A 22,213-nucleotide genomic window follows, 5' to 3' on the forward strand; every position below is an offset into this window, starting at 1 on the left:
TAGGCGATTAAAAGTTTCTCCACATTGTTCTGAAGGTTGACATGAGTCTCCATTAGCACTTAACTACATGTTTCATACAATAAACATCAAATTATTTCCAAGATAAACATCAGTAGGTGTTAGTTGAAAGGGAGGGGAGGGAGGTTCAAGCCTATTCTGCTTCTTTGAAGTTTTATTTTCATTAAATAAAAACTCAAGATAGCCAGCTATGTAGACGGAGTTGGTTGAAAACAGCGACCACTTCCCCTGCAGAAGAAGGCTGAGATGATGCAAAGAACAGAATAAATCTTGAGAGAGTTTAAGGAGAAATTCCACCACTGTCCTGAACAAGAAAAACAGCTAAAACAGAAAAATCAGAAGGGCGCCTGGACAATAGATTAGCTGTCATTCACAAAAATATTTCGAGCTCAAACCACAGAGTGACAGTAGGAGTGTCACCTGCTTAGATCCACCCAGAGAAAATGACCCCAAATAGGGCAAGGACAAGAATTCCCCAAATAAGTACTTATGTAATGAAACAGCCTCTTCACACAATACTGTGTCTCACGTGGGCTTGGTGACACTGAGGACTACAAGCACTCTGACTTCAGAAAGCCATGTCGGGTCAGCCACCCAAGAAGATCCAGAGCCTAGTGATGCACCTCCAGCCATAACGCCTTCAAGCTCAACCAGATTTTGGTAGTCTTATTTTAAAATAATGAAAAATCACCCAAGACACTAATATTAAGAACAGACCCAGGCTGGGGAGATAGCTCAGTTGGTAGAGTGCTTGCCTTGCAAGCATAAGGCCCTGGGTTCGATCCCCAGCACTGAAAAAAAAAAAAAAAAAGAAAAAAAAAGAACAGACCCAGTCTGTGTGTAATTCAGGAAATGGTCCAGAGGAGTGCAGGAGGGTTTCTTGGGGCCCTAACTGGACAGGCTTACCAGTGTTCCTGACTACCCCTCTGTGAAGAATTCTTGGTTGTTTACTGGAGCATGGGCTGAAAGATTCCACTAGCAAACTTTCAGAGTAGATAGAAAAACCCCAGCTTTTGAAAATTCCAGGGGAATTACACAGTAGTACAAACAGCTTTTTTTATTTGCAGAATTGTAATTCACTTACATCAAGATGACCTACTAAGAAGTATTTAAGAGATGGATCTAACTCAAAGAAGGTGTTAGCATATTTGAACCACTTGACTTTCAGATGTCTGGATCTTGATATAAATCCTTTGTTCCTCTTATTAAAATATGTCTTGCTGTTTTCAACAGTAACATGAAAACTTCAGGACATATTCATAAGCCTTCTAACTATGTAAGAGAGAACAGCAGCACAGAGTAAATGCTTTGATTCCCATTTATCAACAAAATACCAACTCCCTGTATGATTTGCCCAAGAATCCCACAAGTGTAAAATAAACATCGATTTAAATACATGCAATAATAAATCATTTTTGCTTTTCTGTTTTTCTTCTTTCAAGGTAGAACGATCTCAAAGATTAATGCATCGATTCACATTGAGCCATTGCTCTGGGCCAAGTACTGTCTGAAGTCCTAGGAACACAAAAACTAGGCAGATGGGGTTCCAGCATCCAAAGAATTTCCCATGAGGTCAAGAATCAGGTGCTGGAGCATACAGATCAGACTGGAAGGTGAAGGCTAGCCAAGAGCACAGTAAGTGATCAGTTACCAACTGCATTCTAAGTTTGTTGAGACATTATTTTTTTTAAAAGGTGAAAAAAAATCATTGTCAAGAGTCTCCTCAGTGAGCTATTTACAATTCAAGAGTCAAGACAAACCAGCACTTTAGAGCAAAAGTGGCCTCCACATCTGTCTAGATATGTAGGAAAACATAACTCCTATGTAAATCAGCAATGAAAAATGATCTGTTGTCAATGTTAGTGTTGTAAACTCACCTAACCCACAAAGAAACTCCAGAATTAACATTTTCAAAGCAGATTTTATCTAAATAAAATGCTTTATTGTATAGAAACACCCTCCTTCATTGTATGTCACATGCCATTGCAGTTATTTCCACACACCCCCTTGGACTGGGAAAGAACTTCCCTACAGTAAAAACTGGAAGGATCTCACAAAAAATTATTGCAAGCAATTCACAGATTTTTGAAGACAAGACCATGGCAATTTTTCCTGGTCCTCAAGGGAACAGCCTGTCTTATCACAGTTAGACTGTCAGGGGAGCACTGCCTGGGGACACCTCCCAGGGAGGTCCAGCCGTGAGGACACACGCAGATACAAGGCACATTCTCACTCTGCATCAACAACTGGCTATTCTTAGAGACTTTTCCTTCACCTTTTTATCCCAAAGCACTTGGGTTTTGATGGGCACTTAAGATTACTTAAATGTCTTCTCTATGTAGTAATTAAGATCTCTGAACTAAATGTAATCGATCCTGAATTCTCCCATATTGTCCAAAGTGATATTTATATAAATCTCTTTAAATAATAGCCAATTGAACTTCGGATATCTCACAAGCCTTTGTCAGGCAAAAGGCATCTACAGACAGACAGGAGAACAGGGAAAACGTGCAGGTAATGATTGATCCCAGAAGTTAATTTAATGACTATCTGCAGGTCACTGTCTCTATCCCACATCTCTACAGACCAATATTTATCTCACTATAATTACTGGTTACTTGTTTGCCCTCACCAACTGTAATCTCCTTAAAGAAAGATAATAGGTCCTTGAGCCTCCCAGTCTCATCAATAAATAAATATTAATACTGCAATATTTTAATGTGTTTTGCATTTTCCCAGATCACATTTAATAAAGGAGAAAAACTTCCTATCTGTTGCTCATTCATGGGCAGAAAAACAAGTTTTCAACATATGCTTAGCAAGAGGACTGTGGAGCCATTTAACCTCTTTTTGGAAAGTTAAGTCTAGAAATATGCTTCCAAAGGCCACTGATTTTTCAATAATGAATGAATTCAGGTGGGCATGGTGGTGCACGCCTGTAATCCCAGCAGATCAGGAAGCTAAAACAGGAGGATCAGCCTCGGCAACTTAGCGACACTCTTCCTGAAAATAGAAAATAAAAAGGGCTGGGGATGGAGCTTGGTGGTAAAGTGCCCCTGGGCTCAATCCTCAGTACCCCAGAAAGAAAAAGAATGAATTCATCACAGAAGCAGTACTTGCACCTTTTAACCATGCAAAATATACATTTTATACTTATGGCTTCTAATGCTCAAGTTATATCATGCTCCTCCAATCCAATAACAACATCTTCACAGAGCTGCAGAAGAGTGAGGCCCAACCACCATGTTCCCTGGGTGGGAGAGAGTGGACCTAAACAACTACAGTAATCATGCCCTGGGATTCCTTATTGCATCCACAGATGGTTTTCTGCTTATATTCCCAAAATTTAAAACCAAAATGGCATGGCCACCATCACTAATAAATTACATCAGAAGTTTAAAAAAAAAGGGGGGGGGGGCAGGGGGAGAAAAATATCAGCTGCTTGGAAATATAGATCTAAAAGCATATGGGTCACCTAGATACTCATTTGTCATAAATTGCTGTTCAACCATCGATATCCTGTCTTCCCAGCTAATCACACATTCCAAATATGTAATCTACACCATGAGCTTCCAAACACCACCTGGAGTTGGAATGTGAGAAATCAGGAACAGTGTGGTGACTTAGGGTCTTTAAACAGAGCTTCGGATGAGAAATGGATAGCAGAGAGCTACCCGTCCCATAAGCTTGACTGTCTATTCTACCACCAACTGAAATCAAATTGACTTGACCCTATGGTTCAGATGACCCATGTTGTGGCTGCCCTTCCCAGGATGTGCACCTTCAGATCTGTCCACCAAGTGTCCTGGGCCCCTTTCAGGAGAGGGGCATCAGGAAGGAGGAGGATACCAGGGATACTTAGGAGTAAGACACTGGAAAATAAATGCTGACCATCATGAGTACTTCAATATCAGGAAGGAAATGAAGTGAATCCCAAATAGGTCTTAACTGCCCTTCTCTCTGCTATTAAAAAAAAAAAAAAGTGGTATTTGCTAAAGGTTCATTACAAGTTGGTTCCTGGGTGTGAAATAAAGCCAAGCCAAGGACAACATTCTGAAACAGACCTTATTTGTAGAGCAGAGTGTCACGTGGCATGGAGTGTGCCCTTCCATGTGTTCAGCCCTTTATTGGAAAGAAGTTCAGGGCTAGCAACCTGACATCTACAGATGAACGAGCAAAGTTCTGCCCAGGAACTCACAACAGAGTGTAAGTGGACACAACACAGAATCAGGGCTCCATTCAATGTTACTTTTGTAGGTTTGCCATTCAGAGACATGGGAAGATTTCAAATCACATGCTTATCCAAGGACCTAATAGTCCAGACTTCATAAAGGCTGTTATTATAATGCATTGCTTAAGTTTCCTACTGGTATCCAAAGCTGACCAATGACATTCAGTGATTTGGAAGAACAGACAAGTCTGCCCCAGCTTCCAATTCCCCAGCTGCATTTTTCAATAAGTTCCCACAATGTAATATTATTTGCTTCCCACAAATAACATACAATTTTATTCTCCATTGGAGACTCTACCTTGGGAGGGAGCTGAGATGCATGAACTATCAGGACTAATTACTTGTAATGTCCCAGGGCTTTAGGACAATTACTACTGAGGTTACTGCCTGGAAACAGAATAATTACACTAATTGGAGCTCATCAGCTATTCATCTTCATAGTAAGCACAACTGATGAGGTGAAATTTAGTGTCCCTATACTGAAGTCATTTCAGCTGCCAAAGGTGACTTTCAGGAGACATGTGCCCTCCATGAAGACAATGTACTCTGAACAAATATGGAGGGCTCAGCATGGATCACAAATTGTTATAGGGCACAGTAATGGGTCAAAAAAATAGCTGACATGTCCCTGCTTCCTGGGTACTTCTATTAGAGGAGCAGAGACATTAAATAATCACATCAGATTTAGTGAGTTCAGGGACAAAGATGTCCAGTGCCATGAGGTGTGGGGATCTTCATGAAAGTGGCATTGCATAGGAGTAACTCTGTGGGGAAATGGATATTCCAGGCAGAAGAAATAGGAGGGATGATCTCGGAACTGGGGGCAACCTCGGCAGCCAGTGGGCTGGACCACAGAGGTGGGGAGGGCAAACAAAAGTGAGCTGCAGAAGAAAAGAGAAGACAGACACGCCCAGGAGGATTCTGAATTGCATTTTAGGTGTAACAGAGACTTGGGATAGAAGCCCGGTGGAGAAACACCAGGGCAGGATTTGCAAGAGGTGGTTACCAAGAGAAGGATGGGTCTCATTTCAAACTGGATTCCTGGCTTAAGGTGAAGGGAAATGAGCAGGTGTCAGAAATCAAAGAACAGATGGGCCTTCGAAGACAGTGCAGACATGCCAGTCTTCTGGCCTGAATGGAAGAGGGTGCACACACACACACAAAAAGTGTACACTTCAAGAGGACCACCAAAAATGGACTGAAGATAGACACTGCACTGATTAGAAAGTATGAATTTTAAAATGTGAAAACAGCTCACACCCCACATTTTATGCAGAAGATCCTTCACCAGTGAACATTTTAATAAAAGATATGAAAGAGCATCAACTCTCAATTATTTAGGGTCAGAGATGTGTTTATCTGGTGTAGTAAAATTAAATTGTCCTACTCAATCTCACTGTGGATTAATGAGGTCACGCTCATGTTGCCATAGTTAATACAACATGACGTGACCTGGAACTTGAAGCAGGAAAGCAATGAGCGAATGACCTGAGCAGGCACTTCCAAGTTATAAACTGCTCTTAAAAAAGAGCCTCTCACAGTCGCTACGTGTAACATACCTGCTTCCACGTCTGCTTAGAATGTCCCTCCAAAGAATCCCTTTAAGTATCACTACTTGTTTTGTTGCTTGGAAAAGCCCCAAAATTCATTAGCCTTGATTTTTGTGGTCATCGAGGATTTCATGCAATTCCTGGCAATTACTTCCGCCCCCACAGTGCCCCACTGCATCATAAACTTCCCATCAAATCCCACTCTTCCAACACCAGCTCTTGTTAGAGCCCCCGTCTTCCAAAGTCTTCGACCCCAAGCCTTTGTCCAACAAAACTTGTTCCTTAGTAAAATCTGTCTGGTGAATCCATACTAACTAGCAGAGATGCTAGACTAGAATTTTAAACTGGCCTACACATCTGGTCACCTCTTCTGTCTAGAATGAGAAGAGGTCCCTATCATTGCCTCTAATGAGAGAGAATTTTAAAAGACACTTCCCCAGAATAATTTCCTTCTGATTTAGAAAACCTGAGTTCGGTTACATCTTTCTATTACGTGCATTTCTATTTCTATTAACTCTTCCACTCTCTCTTTATTCAGTCTCTTCTAACACTTGGGAAAGTCTTCAGGCAAAAGAAAGCATCACAATATAATGTCAGAAGGAAGAGCAGTTCCCTCGGTGTATTAGTGCCTATTTGTGCAGCGGCCTAGAGCCCTGGAGGACACAGGAACCTGGCTCTGAACCCCACACCAGGTTCCATCTTCTCTAGTGATGTGAATCCTGGAGAAATCAACTTCTCTGCATCTCATGTGTCCAATGGAAACCCCGTGCTGGCCTCCCGTGGATTCATGAGGTGTAAACCAGGGCTCACGGATCATCCATCTCCCTCCCCATCTCCCTTCTTCCTGAGGCAGAGAGCTTCAAAAGTTCTTCACTGTACCTCTTTCCTAATATGAAAGAGCAGTTGTCAAAAACTGAATCATGTCCCCCTAAAATCCATCTGTTGAAGCCCTGGCCCCCAGCAGCCCAGACTGCATTTGAAGACAGGGCCTTTAAAGAGGAGAAATTTAAATAGAAACTTTCAGCATGGTCCCTCATCCCATCTGCCGGGTGTCCTTATAGAAAGGGGAGATTAGTACACACAGAGATAGTAAAAAAAATAACCATCTGCAACCAAGGGAGAGGCCTCAGGAAAAACCAGCCCTGCCAACACCTTGATCTTGGACTTCCAGACTCCAGAACGGTGAGAAAATACATTCCTGTTGCTTAATCCGCATGGTCTGTAACATCCTGGTGGCAGCACAAGCAGACTGAGGCAGAAATAAAGCCTCCGCCACTTCCACTCCTGCAAGTGTACCTTCCCACCCTCTCCGATCCCCTACCCCTGCAAATACCAGGAGGAGCTCAGAAGGCAGAGGTCAATGACCCTTGGCCTACGACAACGTGGTTTTGCTGCCTATATTGTACTGATCAGAAGTCCTGCCCACAAAAGGGGAATCCAGACACTCCTAGGAGGAAAAAGGAAGGGCTCCCCCTCTCCCCATGCAAGGACACTACTGCAAAGTTACCCTGCTCAAACTTCCCTCAAGAGTAGCCATTTCCTCCTTTTCAGAAGGGTTTTACCAACATCGATATTTAACAAGAAATGCTTCTGCTCACAAATGCCTCTTCCTCTCTCAAGTCTGGAGCTGTGTAGTCAGCTTGGGAAGTAGCTAAATGTGTTATCAAACAAGAATCAGATGGAAATGGAAATGTGCCTCCGTCAACTAAACCTCACACTAGCCACCATGCACATTAGTGTACCAAAACTTTGGTTCTATGTTGGATTATTTCCTGCACCAGGTAGACTATGTAAATAGCTGCTAACATGTCAGGGCTTGCTGGTTTGCTATGCTGTGTGCTGCTAATATTAACAACCATCTTAATACCCTGAGGGTATTTTTTTTACTTAAGACATATCTCCTCCAGTTCTCACCCTCTTCCAACAGAAAATCACACCCAACTCAAAACTGGCTTTGGTTTTCTTCGCTCCCTTTAGAAATAGCAGTTAACATTTTTGCAGTATTGCGTCATTCTGGACTTCTTTGCCCTTTATCTGAGATTCCTGGCTAACTTACTAGATAAATGACAAAGGGTCCTCTTTTGGAAGTGTGCCGAGCCAAGGGGGATCAATACAGGAATGAAACCTGCCAAGTCCTAGCTCCCAATCCAGAGAACACTAGATCAAGGGGTAACACCAGGGTGTGTGCTAATCTGCCAACTGCTCTCCCTGACCCGGGTCACTTTCTTTCCCCTGTAGCATGGTAGCATTCACTGCTGGAAACAAGGATATGGTCAAAGAATGTGTTGCTATTGACAGCATTAAAGTTTAAACTGCAACAAAGTGATTATTTTTAAGCAAGAACTAATTAACATGGATTTGGGGTATCCTAGGAGATGAATGTAAAATTTGCCTTTTTATTAAATTATTTTTTTTGTTAAATTCTCTATTTTCAGAGTTTCAGAAAGCTAAATATCATATGGAGAAATTAATAAGACTCCTTTCCCATGAAGAGTTCATTCCATTTAAAACTAAAATTCTTACCTTAGAGAAATGATTTCTTAGCCTTCCGTGGTGTAGCTACTACTGTCTGCCTTGGGGAGTTTAGCTCCCCTGTGATGACCCCCACCCCTGTGCATCTAGGACTGTACTTCAGATGGAACCAAAGCCCAACCTTCCTGTATGGGACATAAAACCAGCTAGAATAGAAAGGCAGAGGTGAACGTAGTGAGTTATTAATGCCTTGTTTTTCTGTTTTTGCCTCTTCCACCAGAGAAAGGCTAACCAAACCTGCCCTGAAACCTTTCATTAGTCAACCATTGCATCAGATGAAGGAAAACACCGAGGTGTGAGTCACAAAAAGAAACACATACCTGGGAGACCATTGTCACTCTTGTCTTAACAAACTTTGGAGAACAGCAGGTGCAAACACTTGTGACTATTTGTAGGAAAAGCAAACACTGAAAATTCTGCAATCAGGTTGTGAAGTCCAGTTGCGCGAGCCCAAGGAAATCTGAGTTTAAGGCCTCAACAAAAGATTCCAGGGTCACTGATAAACCTTGTGTCAATAGTGCAGCATCTGCCCTGTTTACCTGAGGTTGGTGACCATGCAAAGCCCCAGAAGCCACTGCTACCACCAGTAGTTAATTGAGATTCTTCTCTTTCCCCTTAGGAAATGGAATCATTTGAAGAAGGTTCCAGGTTCTTATTTGATCATATTAATATCATTAGTAAATATCCAATCAGTTATCATGAACTGTAGGATAAAGGAGGGAGGGGTAGTTATCTCAGACCTGCCTACCTGTAAATCACTGATTTTCTATTATTTTCTTTTTCTTCCACCATCTTTAATAAGCCTAAGGCAAATGCAGAACACAGACACTATTTTCCCTATTGAAACAAGTGAGACTACCTGTAAATGTCAAAGACAGCAAATATTCCTACAGCCCCTACAGTGTCCAAGATGAGCTCAGAAATGCCTAGAAGAGACATCTGGGAAGACTGGACAAGTGGAGACTTCAATGTCTATATGTAGAGGGAAATGAGAGGGAGGAGGGAAGAGGGGTATGACAGATGGTGGAATGAGACAGACATCATTACCCTATGTACATGTATGATTGCACAAATGGTATGAATCTACATCGTGCACAACCATAGAAATGAAAAGTTGTACCCCATTTGTATACAATGAATCAAAATACAGTCTGTAAAAAATAATAAATTAAAAAAAAAAAAGAAATAGGATCATTCCCACTGTTAGGAGACCGTCACTGTTTTCCACTTTGATACACTCTTTCGACTTGGTTAGATCTTGCTACTATTTAACTTGGCTCTTGTTTTAGTCTGTGTGGTAATGGTGTTTTGAATGGCCTATCAGCTGGAAAATGATGTGGATCTTTCTAAAGTCACTTTGCTGAGCAATCCAGGAAACGTAATTCTCAAAGTTCAACCAGGAGAACATTCTAATACATCAATTTCTTCATCAACTTAAAAAAAAAGTTTTTGTTTTTTTTTTAATTTAAGAAGTCTTAATTTGAGTTTATTTTAGGAATATATCCTTTTCTGCATCTGCTGGAGTAATAATTAAAACCCTTAGAAAGCTGGGCACAGAGGCACACAACTGTAATCCCAACAACCTGAGAGACTGAGGCAGGAGGATCACAAGGAGGCCAGCCTGGGCAACTTAGAACCACCTGTCTCAAGATAAGAATTTTTTAAATGGCAGCTGGGAACATAGGCTAGTGGTAGAACACTTGCCTAGCATGTGCAAGGCCCTGTGTTCGACTCCTGGAATGACCAAAAAAAAAAAAAAAAAAAAAAAAGTCTTATGAAAACCGTAGTCATTTATTTCAGGTTTCTCTTGAAAAATGTAAATGTCCTCAAAGTTCCACTTATTGAAACTTCTAAATAGATCATTTTAAATGTGCAATTAAGAGTGTCTCATCTAAAACCAAACTTACCACAGTTTATTTAAGTTGCAATGCACATAAGCCATTTAACTGGTTAATAAGTTTTAAGAATTCCATTAGTAAGCCCTATAAATTGTTTTAGTAACTTAAGTATTTAAGTTCCATATTTTTAAAAACGTTTTAAGTTGTAGATGGACACAATACCTTTATTTATTTATTTATTTATTTATTTATTTATTTATTTATTTATATGTGGTGCTGAGGACTGAACCCAGCGCCTCATACATGCTAGGCAAGCTCTCTACCACTGAGCCACAAACCCAGTGCCAAGTTCCATATTTTAAGGACTACTTCAGAACCACAGACCTCTTTTAAATCTCAAAACAGCCCAATTACTATAAATGGTAATTCTAAAGAAAAAAATTAAATCTCCTGTTTATGCATTTCCCAAACCAGAGAGTACTAGCAATCAGCGTAAACGCTCTCTCCATCACCTCCTGTGCACAGTGATGAGCACACTGTATTCACTCCCAGAGATTCTGAGGTTCCAGAGAATTTCTACGGCAGGGTGTTAGCTGTCCCATTCATTCTACAACATCCAAACTAGCCTAAAGCCAGCTGGCTCTCTTTTCAACATGTACCTGCCAGCAGCCTCAACACTGTACCCTTTGTTCACATTAGGAGGAAAACCAACACACAGTACTAAAATTTAATTTTATCAAGGAAGGTGTTTCAATATATACATAGATTCTTTGGAATATAAAGAAAATCACATGCATGCAATGCAAGAAGCAGAGACAGGAAAAATGAGGGAGACAGATGACCGGTGGATGAAGCAGTAAGCAGTAGTTACTGGAAAGTTCCCTATGGGAGCATAAGGGTATAGGCAGAGGAGAGCCCTATGAGGAAGAGAATGAGAGAGATATAGAATCTGGGTAAGATTAAAAAAAAAAAAAAAAAAGTGGTAACAATGTTAAAGAATGGTAGGTGTCTTTGGTTTTCTTTCCTTGTTGTTATTGTGTTGTATCATTGTGTTTTGTTGTGTTGCAGGCAGAGAGTAAGAGTCTGACTCATTCTGACACTGTTTTTCTCTCTGCCCACCCCCTCCTCTCCCTCAGCAGGGAAGGATGGCAGGAATGAGGCTTTATTGGGAAATAACCCGAAGTTCCCCTAGGCCACTAACCAGTTCATGGGACCTTGTGCAAGCCAGTAATTTCTCTAAGATTCTGTTGATCTTAGAGGTAAGTGTATTAGCCCTGAGCTTTCAACCCTGCTCCAATGACATAAGAATTTACAAAGGGCTAAGGCTGGGATAGTGGTTAAAAGTAGCCACTGACTTTCTGAAAACGAATCCTGCATACAGACAGAAGGAAAATTGGTTAACAAATTTGGGACTTGGCTTATTTCTAACCTGGCAACCCCAGAAACACCGCTGGAAACAGGTGCACAAGCACCAACCCCCCTCCCAAGAGCAGAATCACAGATGAGGCGTTGGAAGTGTAACTCCCAAGCGAAGTGTCAGGAGGTGTGAGAAGGAGCTGGCCAAATCCACACTCAGTTACAGTCCTCCATAACAGCAAACACCATCTTCACCCTCATCATCTTGGAAAATATTTGACTTAAGAGCATGAGTGACTGCTCACTATGACAAACAGCACCTCTGATCCAGAGTTACTTCATGTACTTACTGCTTGAAAATTTAAACTGTGCACTTAGTACAACTCTATCTGAATGGATATTGAAGGTGTTAGTATGTTAAGAGGCTACTTATTTTATCCTAAGGGTCCACGTTACATAAGATAAAATGTCAAGGCTCACGGGCAGTTCAATGTGATGTTGGTGAAAGGAAGAGGTCTGAAAGCCATCAGACCCAATTCAAGTCTCACTGATTTCGATTAGCGTTGGGTTGTCAGGTACATTATTTAACCCTCTTTTTACTTATTTAAAGATAAAATGCATTTTACAATTTGTTTGGGGGATTAAGATTCAATGAGAACATGTTATCATGCATGCAATGAACAGTCAGCAAGTGTCCCTTCTCATCCTTTAATTTTCCCAAGTTAAAAAAAGAAAATCAAAGAAGCTTTTATAAAGAACCATTATATCTAAAGTCTCTTGCCCTTTGGTAAACATGACAAAGTAACTACCCTCCTGAATCCATAAGATTCAAAAACCAACATTGCTTAAAGAAACTATTAAATATAACTTAGCTAAAATTAGAATGATTCTACCTTTTGCTCGACAGCAAACACAAGTGCCCAGAAGGACAAAACAAATCATCTGAACCTGTCCCTGAATTCAATGCCTGAAATTTTCAGACCAGTTCCAGAATTAATTCATCCCAAATATCTGAAATTCCAAAGAACTTCCTTCATAGTTTTAGGAGGCCTGTGTTTAAGGTCTCCATAGGGATAATTGCTTCCACAGATTTGTCAACAGGTAACAGCACCTTTACATTCTTGCCTAATACAGGTTTCAGTTTCTTTCCTGGTATGGAGGGGGTAAAGATGTGGGAAAGTGAATTTGTGAAGGGGTTGGGGGCTAAGTGGATTGTCACCAGATAATATATAATGCATAATTTTAACACTGAAGTTGGTTTATCAGTCTTAGCAGAAATGATCAAGTGATTTCTTTCAATGCTCACTAATGCATCTTGGCTTAAGATATAACAAAGCTAAGCATTTTAGGAATCTGAATGAATTGTGTTTGTAGCCAAGGTCATACAGCTAATCAAGTTGAGTCCAGGTCTCAACGTGGCAAAACAGTGAGCCTTTCTCTAAAGGTCTCTGTAGTTCCAAGGACGTTCGCCACATCATCATAATCATCTACTATTATTATTATTTTTTTTTTCATCTCAAAAAACACCAATGCACTGTGGAGGCCAAGGTTATGTCAACCTTCTACCTACTGTGGACTTTGGAAACTACTACAAATGGCCTGTCTGATACTCAAGGTATCAGAGCTATGCCTGGAGGATTTTTCTAAACTACTGACTTCTGTGTCCTACCAAACTCTCTCCAAAGCACCAGCATCTGCCTGTCTCGCAATAACGATCCCTTTGAAACAAGCATGTGAATAACTATAGAAATAGAGAGGATAAAGTTAGGAAAATTGGTGTCCTCTCCATTTGATGATGAATGTGGATTACAAAGATGCACTGAGTATGTATGAGGCAATGTCCTGTTTGACAATTTTACTTAATCCTTACAGTAACCCTGTATTACTTTCTCATTTTAAAAGATGAGAACTGAGGCAAGAGAACCTAAACAATTTGCCAAAAGTCACACAACCAGTAAAGGGCTGAGAGAGAGGATACTAACCAGGGTGAATTTGGCTCCAAAGTCTATCCCCAACCATACCAAACTCTGTATGTAAGTCACAGTTTCTAAATGTCATCCTCCTCTATACAGTGCACAATTGTTGAAATATCTATTTCAAGGACAAATGCAAAAAAACAAGCCACTGGAGCCTGGTTCTTCTTCCCATATCCAAAATAAATTTTCAAAAATTTAAAAGTTCATGAAATGTTCAAGTGATATGGAAAAAATGTTGTGTAAAGCCTTTGCCTTCCCCACTGAGCACCATTTCCCTATATTATCTTCAAGTGTTTCCTTATGCCCTGGACCCCTGGTGTGCTTACAGATGGTTTCTATTTCTAAGTCTCCAAAGCTTTCAGGAATGTATTCCTAGACTTCCAATCTGCTCAGTCACAACCTCTGGACGCTGATGGCTTTGGCTTCTGCTATCCCTGGATTTGCAGGAGGAAAATGGACTCTTTGACTCTGTTGGCCTCTCATTCCACTCCACTGCTAACTTCCAGTGGAAAAGGAGAATGCTGCTGTAATCCCACTTAGTCTTGTTGTCTCCTCAGAATTAAAATTTAACTCTGTCCTGGTGAGAATTTGAATCTGTACAATTGTCTTTACTCTTGAGAAGGTTCACAGACAATTTTTCTCACATGACAGCTACCTATCTGTCTGTCTTAACAGCTACGGAGGGAATGGCATGTAACCAAATCCTTCTTCTGGCACTCTGGGAACTGCTGTGGTTTTAAGACTAGCCCTATATTTTCTCAAGAGAACTTAAATGCCACCTCTTGAGTTACAGAGCAGCCTTGGGAAATTCAAGGAGGGTGGCCATCCTGACACCACGCAATCCATTCCTAGGCAAATCTCCACATAGCACCTCACAGAATGACAAATATGTCTCCACCGGGAAGACAGAAGTTAGGGTATCTGAGAACCTTTCAGATGCCCAGAGAGTATTTTTATCCTTCAAAAACTTCTATTGGCAATTTCATGGTTATTTCAAGCAGCAAAGCTCACCTTCATCAGGTTATCTAAAGACTTAAGAGACAGAATGAATTGGAAAGGACTGAGTTGAGAAAACTTGAAAAAATTACAATTCTGCACCTGTCCCAGGGACCATTCAACATGTCCACATATCCAGGGTTTTCCTCAGCAGCTACCTGGATTCCAGTGCACACAATCTTCAGGAAGACAAAGAAGGTGTGAAATGAATAGGTCCAGATGAGTTGAGAGAGAAAGGCCTGAACAAAGCAAAGTGTTTCTTTCAACAGAATCAGACACCAGAAGTACTTGCTTTAGAATGGTTCCCAGGTCTTTTTTGGACATATTTTGGAAAACAAAATTTTACAAAAGATCACAAAAATTAGACAAAAAAAAAATTTTATAAATCCTTTATTTAGTAAGCATTGTTTACTCCAGCTTCCAAAGTTCATTAGTGTTTAATGAGTTTTGATGTCTCTAAATGAACACCTTCGCTTCAGATGCTCCATACAACCATTTATTTTAGGAATACATTGGGAGAAATTGAATGTGAGCATATTAGTAGACTTTCCCCTTTCAAGCATATACTTAGACAGAAACTGATTTTTTTCTAAAGACCAATATAAAACCACTAGAAAATAACATTCTATACCAACTAGTTTAGCATCATATCATTAATAAGATTTTTTACAGTCTATATATATACTTAAGTAGATATATTCATCTATACATGTATGTACATACATGTATGTATATACATGGTGCTTTAATTGCTTTTAAAAATGGTTCTAGGTGTTCTACAAAACTACCATGAACAACATAGATATCCATTTTACAGGTAAGTGTTACTCTGGTATCATATTCCAGTTATTTTAACCATGGAAAGAAAATTACTTGAAATTGTTCTGAATGTGAAATTGGAAAGAAAAATAAATAAATAAAACCTTAAAGACAGCTTAAACCATCATATGGTTTATTCAGGTAAATCCAGAGGATTATAAAGAGACCTCCAAGGATAGCAGCCTAAATGCCCAGGGCTCTGAATATTTAAATTAGGGTGATGTGGATGGGGAGGGAAAAAGAGCCCCTTCTCCGTACCACAATGGTGGCCTAAGCACCAGTTAGAGAATAGAAAAGCCACCGTCACTGTCCGTGCATTTCATCAAGACTCAACTAGTTCCCTTCGTCCACCTGATAAAGCTTGGTCAAAATTAAAAAAAAAAAAAAAAAAAAAATGTAGAAATAAGATAACTGATCATTGCTAATATTTGATTTTTAAATTATCTTGTTTAAAAATCTGAAACTCCCTGGATTCAGGGCATACTGGTATACATTAGCTTGTATATTCTGTCTGCATTTCAACATAAAATTAGTCTGTATTCCCTCCCCCCAAAATACTACCTAAGAGAGAGAAAAAAAAGAAGCACCTCTAGCCCTCTAAGCCACAATAATCCACTCAACACTAAACAGTACAGAGGGATGATCCATGCTACCTAGAACAAGCCAAGCTGCTACCATAGCAATTACAGGCTCTGGTAATATTAAACATGGCTAATATCAAGTTTTTATTAAAAGGAACAAAGAGATGACTTCCGTTTCACGCCACGTGTTACTGCACCAGGATATACTGAGAACATTTCAGCATGAAATTTTTTTTACACATAAGCTACCACTGCAGAAATGCAGTATTTAGCTCCTATTTGACATATACAGTAAGTCACCTTTAAGATGGTAAAAACAAACCCAAAAAGAAATCTGAAGGATCATATCCTGGAAAATACATCATTCGGAAAAAAAAAAAAAAAAAAAAAAAAAAAATCAGCCATCAATGTATATACCATGGCTTCTGTTAGATTTTACAAAAATAAAATTTTTTTAAAGAAGCCTCATGATCTTAGAACTTCACCATATTCACCCAGGTAGTCCTAGTTGCCTTTTTCCTCCCCCATCTCCTTGGGGTTTGCATTTTGGAATTCTTAATGAAACAATAACGTGGGAATCGAGAGAAACCAGAAGGGTTAGGATCCTGACAAGGTAACCATTTTCTCGCTCCGGTTTTTGTAGGCCATCTTGTTCGTATAAATGCCAAGATGTCTTAATTTTTCCCAGGTGGTGTTACTAGGGGCAACACCCACTGCTGGTTTGAGATCAATGTCCCTTAGTCAAATGACCAGCAACAAAGATCTGTCAGAGGGATGGTTAATTGATGCAAATTAAGAAAGCCACCATCCCTGTAGAGCATATGTTACAGGAAAAAGAACAATGGACAATTCTAGAAAGTAAAAGATCAGTGTGCGTTTAAAATATATTTAATCCACAATTTGCCCTCGCCATAAAGGCTAATCTTGTTTTTGGTCAGTTGAAATCAGAAAGACAGCAAAAGATGAGTGATAGCCTGGGAAAGAGAAAACATGTACGCACACGGGGGGTGGGGTGGGGCTGTCATTTGTGTCCCAGGGTTTTCCGAAACATTTAGGGCAAACGCCTTTGTTCCTAGGCTTCCGAAGGGAGTGGGTGGGTGGATGATGGGGAGATCAGATGGGGCTGCCTGGTCCTCCACACCCTGCTCTCGGGCGCATGCGCGAGGCCAAGACAAAGGAATAGGTAATTACAGTCCCGATTCATTCATTTTGCCTGCAGTACCAGAGATCTGTTAGCCCAGGCTGTATTCCCGGGGAGGGGGTGGTGATCCACACCCCTATAGCAAAAGACCACCTCAGTGCTAGTGTTTGGTTTAACCCGCCACTCAAGTGCTAGAGGCCATGGCGAAGACAGAGGTGTGTCAACCCTGCACAAGGCACTAAAAATGCACCCATGTGCGCCGAGCTAATTTCAGCAGAGTGAAAATTACTCGGGCAAAGGCTGTCCACCGAGTTCGTTTCAAGGCGGAAATGTCTCTGGGGAAGCAGATAAGGAGCCCAGTCAAGCGTTCGATGAATATTCATGAAAAGAATGCGGTTCGTAGCCACGCATTGTGTGTGCAAACGGATCCAGGGGTTCCGCAATTTTTATTTTTCTGGTGAGGGGGAGCGGGAACTGGACGTCAGGTTTCAGCGACAACGCCTTACGCAAAAACTGCTAAACCCCAAACCTTCGCCCACTGTGGAGCTGAGCCCCAGTAGGGCCGCGCGCTGTCAGGTTCAAGCTCACACCCCCCGGGCCGCGGCGGCGGGGGAGGCGTGGGGCTCATTCCCTGGGCCAAAGGCTCAAAAAATAAAATGCTCCGAGGTAACCCACAGGTTGATGGGGAGGCAATTCGGCCACGTAGAGGCTGGGGCTTTGATCTGCTCTGGATGTGCTTCTGGATGCACGTTGTCGCGTGAACCTCGTGTTCCTTGGTTACCCCAAACCAAGATTCAGGAGTCCCACGGGTCAAGGAAACCCATTTGCCAAACCAAAAACCCACCCTCTTCCTTCCGATCAGAGCAAATTCCTCCTCTTCCTTCTCCCCTTACTCCCGCCCCACCCCACCCCCACCCTCCATCTTTCTCTGCTGCGCCCCTCACACCCTGCGCCTTCGGTCCTCCGGGCCGGGAACGGTTCCGATGACAGAAACGCCGGGTTCAGCCCACAACCGAATCTCTGGGACTCGATGCGCTGCAAGGGTTTCGCATTCAGCATTTCCTCCTTCCCCAGCAGCTTCCTCCGCGAGCCCCCTCCCTCCCCAACTCCGTCTGTCAGCCTCGCCACTCCCCTCATCCTCTCCACCCCGCGAGTGGCCGAAGCCTCCCACCTTGGGGCCCCCCATCACCCCGGATCCCCAAAGTGTGGCAGAACCTTCACGCAGGGACTCCGCGCCTACTGCTGTCTAATCCAACCCGCGCCCCCGTGCCCGCTGCGGGGAAAGAACTCAGGGGCTTCGTGGGTGGGGCGGGGCGCGGTGGGGGCACAGAGGCCCCCGAGTCCACTGGGGCGGCGGGGCCACCGGACGTGCCTCCTTACCGGCTCTGGGTGCCTGTGCCGCCCCTGGGTGAGCGCGGTGCCACCAAAGGGCCCGGGTCGCTGGTGTCGTCCGGCCGGGTGCCTGGCCGCTGGCGGAGGCTCTTTCCCGGCTCGACGGCGGAGCCCGGAGCGAGGAGCGAGTTGGAGCGCTGCCGCCGCCGCCGTCGCCGCTGCCGCTACTGCCGCCGCCGCCGCCGCTGCAGCCTCTGCATTTCTCGCGCTCGCGCTCCCCCTCCCCTTCCTGCCCAGCGCCCTCCCCCGCCGCGTCCGCCCGCCCAGCCTCCCTCGGCTCGCGGACCCCGCCCGCCTCTCTCCCCTCCCCGCCCGCCGACCCCGCCCCGCCCGCCGCCCCGCTACTCCGCCGCCGCCGAGCCCCCACCCCTCCTCCCGCAGCCCCGCCCTCGCCTTTCTCCCCTCCAGCGCCTGCCGCCCGCCTCCCTCAGCGCCCCGCGATCCGGGTACCCCGCCTCCCTCCCCTCCCGCGGGTCCCCTTCCCGTCGCTCCCTCCCCCCTGCCACCCGGAGCCCCGCCCGCCTCCCCTCAATTCCCGGCTATTCAAGAGCCGCCACTTCCCTCCCCACCTGCAGTCACCCCATCCTCCGCTGCCCTCCACCCGGCTCCTCCCCTCCCTCCAGCCCTGCGCCCTGCTTGCCTCCCCTCGGTTGCCCTGCACCCATATTTTCCATAAGCCCCCTCCCTCGGCTCCCCTCCATTCCCTTGCCGCCCTCCCCCTCCGCGCAGGGGCTGTTGGTGGGTTCGTGGTGTCTCTCTCTCTCTCTCTCTCTCTCTCTCTCCCTCTCTCTTTCTCTCTCTCTCTCTCTCTCTCTCTCTCTCTCTCTCTCTCTCTCTCTCTCTCTCTCTCTCTCTCTCTCGTTTATCTGGAACGGTTGAATAGAGTGCTCGGGCTCTCGCTCCCACTTAAGGGGCGAGAACGACGCCCTCGCCAACAGCTTCCCTTCTCTGCACCCCAGTCCCGCCGGCTCCAGACTTCCCGCAGAGATCCGCTATGCCGGCGGGCAGTGATGCTGGGGGCGACCTGGGGGCTCCCCTCGCGCATCAGAACAGATGTCGGCGGGTTTTAGAGTGGCCCCGACCGCAGGCACGTCTGGGCGGCTCTTCTGCGGACGAGACTTGCACCTCGGGCGGCTCCCGCACCCGCGAGGCTGAGCCCTCGACGCTGCAGCTTTGGGGAAGCGCGACCGCCGAGGTCCAGCTGGCCGGGCGGGCAGAGTCGCCCCTCGGAGGATGCTCTTGGGACTTGGGAGAGGCAGGAGGGAAGAGAAGCGCCCGGAGAAGGGGCCGTCGATTTTTATTTCTGTGCTTTAATGGAGGCCATCAGTGAGTTCTCAGAACACAGGGCTGGCGGAGGCAGAGCGCACAGCGCTGGGAGAAAGCGCAGGGGTCAAAGCTACGGCCAACCGCGATGTGTCCAGGTATCCTAGGGGCGGCCACTTTTTGTAATAGCAGGACACAAAATAGCCTCCAGGGGTGGGAGATATGTTCACCGTGTTTACCTGTTGACAAGAGGGAAATGCAAAAAAATAACATAACGTGGCATCGTTTGCAAAGGTAGCTCTTGCATTAGACAAAACAATTTTACATTCCCGCAAAACCCATCTGAACCTTTGGAACTTTTATTTGCGGCATTTTGGCGCCCTCTGGCTGTGTTTGGATTACTTTCCTGTTCGCCTGCGTTTCGGCAAAGGCAAATGATCAACTTGCCGGGTGTCCTACAAGTTGGATGCCCTCTTGACCTGGGCATTAATTCGGGACAAGCTTGGCCTCCAGAATCAGGGTGACAAAATGTCACCACGTTTAGACGGGCAGACACCAAAGGTAAGTAAACTTGTATTCCATGGGGAAAAGGTAAGTACGTTTTCCCTCAACGGGAAAATTAACTTACTGTAACTTTAAGTTAATCGAAATGGCAGGGTCAACCCAGTTTGATGGGAGCTGTTTTGCAGTGGAATTGCTGACTGAACACTTAGAGTAGGACTGCACCAAGTTAAGATCAAGGCGTGTAGACTGGAAATGTTCACATTTTGGCAAAGAGCGATAAGAAAACGTTTTGTGTGCTTCTTTCTTTCCTTCTTCCCCACCCGCTTCATTTGGCATTTGAATCAAATAAGGAACGAGCAGAGCACAGGAGCAGGGAAGCAGATCACCATTGTGATCGCCTCCAAAGTATCCTATTCATCTGAACATTTATTTCCCTTAAGTTAATATGCCATCTATGAAGCTAGTTGTAGGGGTTCTCAGCCTCCTATTTGGGGCAGGATAATTCCCACACACCCCCTAGTTGTGACAATCAAAAATGTCTCCAGATATTACCAAATTCCCTCAGCAGGCAAAATCACTCCAGGTTGAAAACCATTGGTTTGTAAAATTTTTGACTTTTATAACCAAGTTCTCTAGTTGTTTTTTTTTTTCTTATCAAATTTAATAAGTGTTTATAATTTTTGCTGAAAATAGTAATTCGTTTAAGCATTTGAGTATTTTTTATCTCAGTGATCATCTTGAAAAGAGTGAATATATGTTCCCATTTATATACATGATAAGCCTATGGGTGGTATCGTCTTTCTTTGTTCCCTTATTCCAATTAAAAAAAAAAAAAGACAAGCTAAAATTTAATGTTTGGTACCCTCAGTGCTTCTGGCTAAATTTTCATGATGAAGAGAGAAAACAAGCCTTTCAAAGGTGTGATTGGAATACAGATCCCAGGTTACCACGGAAACTGGAGGCCAAAGCCTATTCCAGTGAAGAGAACTACAGGTCTCCTCAATTTTGTCTTCCATTAGGTATAGTTATTCTCTTTAAAGGGTTTTTTTTTTTTTAAAGAAGAAGAAAAAGAAAGGAATTGTTTATGAAATAATCTTGCGACTGACATACAGTGCTATTAGCTGTAAGAATAGAAGCTTTTGGAGAATTTGTAGACATGCAATAAATGGTGACCCAAATGTTACTTCTCAGTGCAACCACATTACTAAATAAGATCTGACTTGTGATGTTTTTAGTCTCATTTTTAGTTGTTCCTCTAATGTCATGCATTTTGGGGTATATGCTTTTGAAAAACTCTTTAAAACACACTATGGGAATAAATGAATAAGCATTTGAAGCTCTGAATTTTACAAAATTGTTAATAGTTCTTATTGTGAATGTCATAAAGCTGTTTTATATTATAGACTAATGAACTTGGGAGCATATATTAAAGGTACAGTTTACAGTAACTTTAATTAGTTTTCACCATTACATTCATGTAGAAAAAAGGGTGAATATATGTTCAATAAACAAAGCTGAACTTTGTAGATTACAGACTGAATTTCACTGTCATTTTAAATTGCCTATATAACTTGCTCCAGTGAAGCATAACCTGCATTACGAGGTATTTATCAAAAAGAGAAATCATTCCATGATTGCTAATTTTTGCCAAAGGGCTTGCCATAGAATTGCTTCCAACATAATGGACTCCTCACTTAGCACAAAAACTCCAGTGCGTTCAGCTCTTCAGATTGTGTCTTTGGTGTCAATGGAGACACCTGCCATGCATTATTTATGTACAACCCATCTCACCCACAAACCTCACCTATGACGCCCTCCCCCCACCCCACCCCCGTCACCCACGGAGATCTAGTATCCTGCCATTTTCCTTCTTTTCCTCCTAAACAGCAAAAAGATTAAGATCTCAAATAAAAGATGAAGAACGACATGAAGGAAATGCATAGTGATAGCAGCACCACCCAGTGCTCCTCCAGCCACCTTTGCTTGACATCTTTGTGGATGATTCCTACTCCACGG

General features: G+C 43.2%; 1 protein-coding gene and 1 long non-coding RNA gene across 3 annotated transcripts in view; one reads left to right on the top strand and one right to left on the bottom strand.

Annotated features, from left to right (window-relative positions):
* BASP1 (brain abundant membrane attached signal protein 1) overlaps positions 1-18,641 on the bottom strand; it is a 49,678-nt gene extending 31,037 nt beyond the window's left edge. The window contains exon 1 of the mRNA XM_079144333.1: positions 18,419-18,641. The gene's annotated coding sequence lies outside the window, so the exon portion shown is untranslated. The remainder of the gene's footprint in view (positions 1-18,418) is intronic.
* A 322-nt stretch (positions 18,642-18,963) lies between these two features.
* Positions 18,964-22,213, top strand: part of LOC306664003 — a 58,068-nt gene continuing 54,818 nt past the window's right edge. Inside the window, exon 1 of one of the 2 annotated variants that reach the window (XR_013764607.1) lies at positions 18,964-20,254. This is a non-coding gene — a long non-coding RNA (uncharacterized lncRNA). The remainder of the gene's footprint in view (positions 20,255-22,213) is intronic. The other variant, XR_013764608.1, reaches the window with a different exon arrangement.

Source organism: Sciurus vulgaris, assembly GCF_902686455.1.
Source record: "Sciurus vulgaris genome assembly, chromosome: 6".
Taxonomy (NCBI): Eukaryota; Metazoa; Chordata; class Mammalia; order Rodentia; family Sciuridae; genus Sciurus; species Sciurus vulgaris.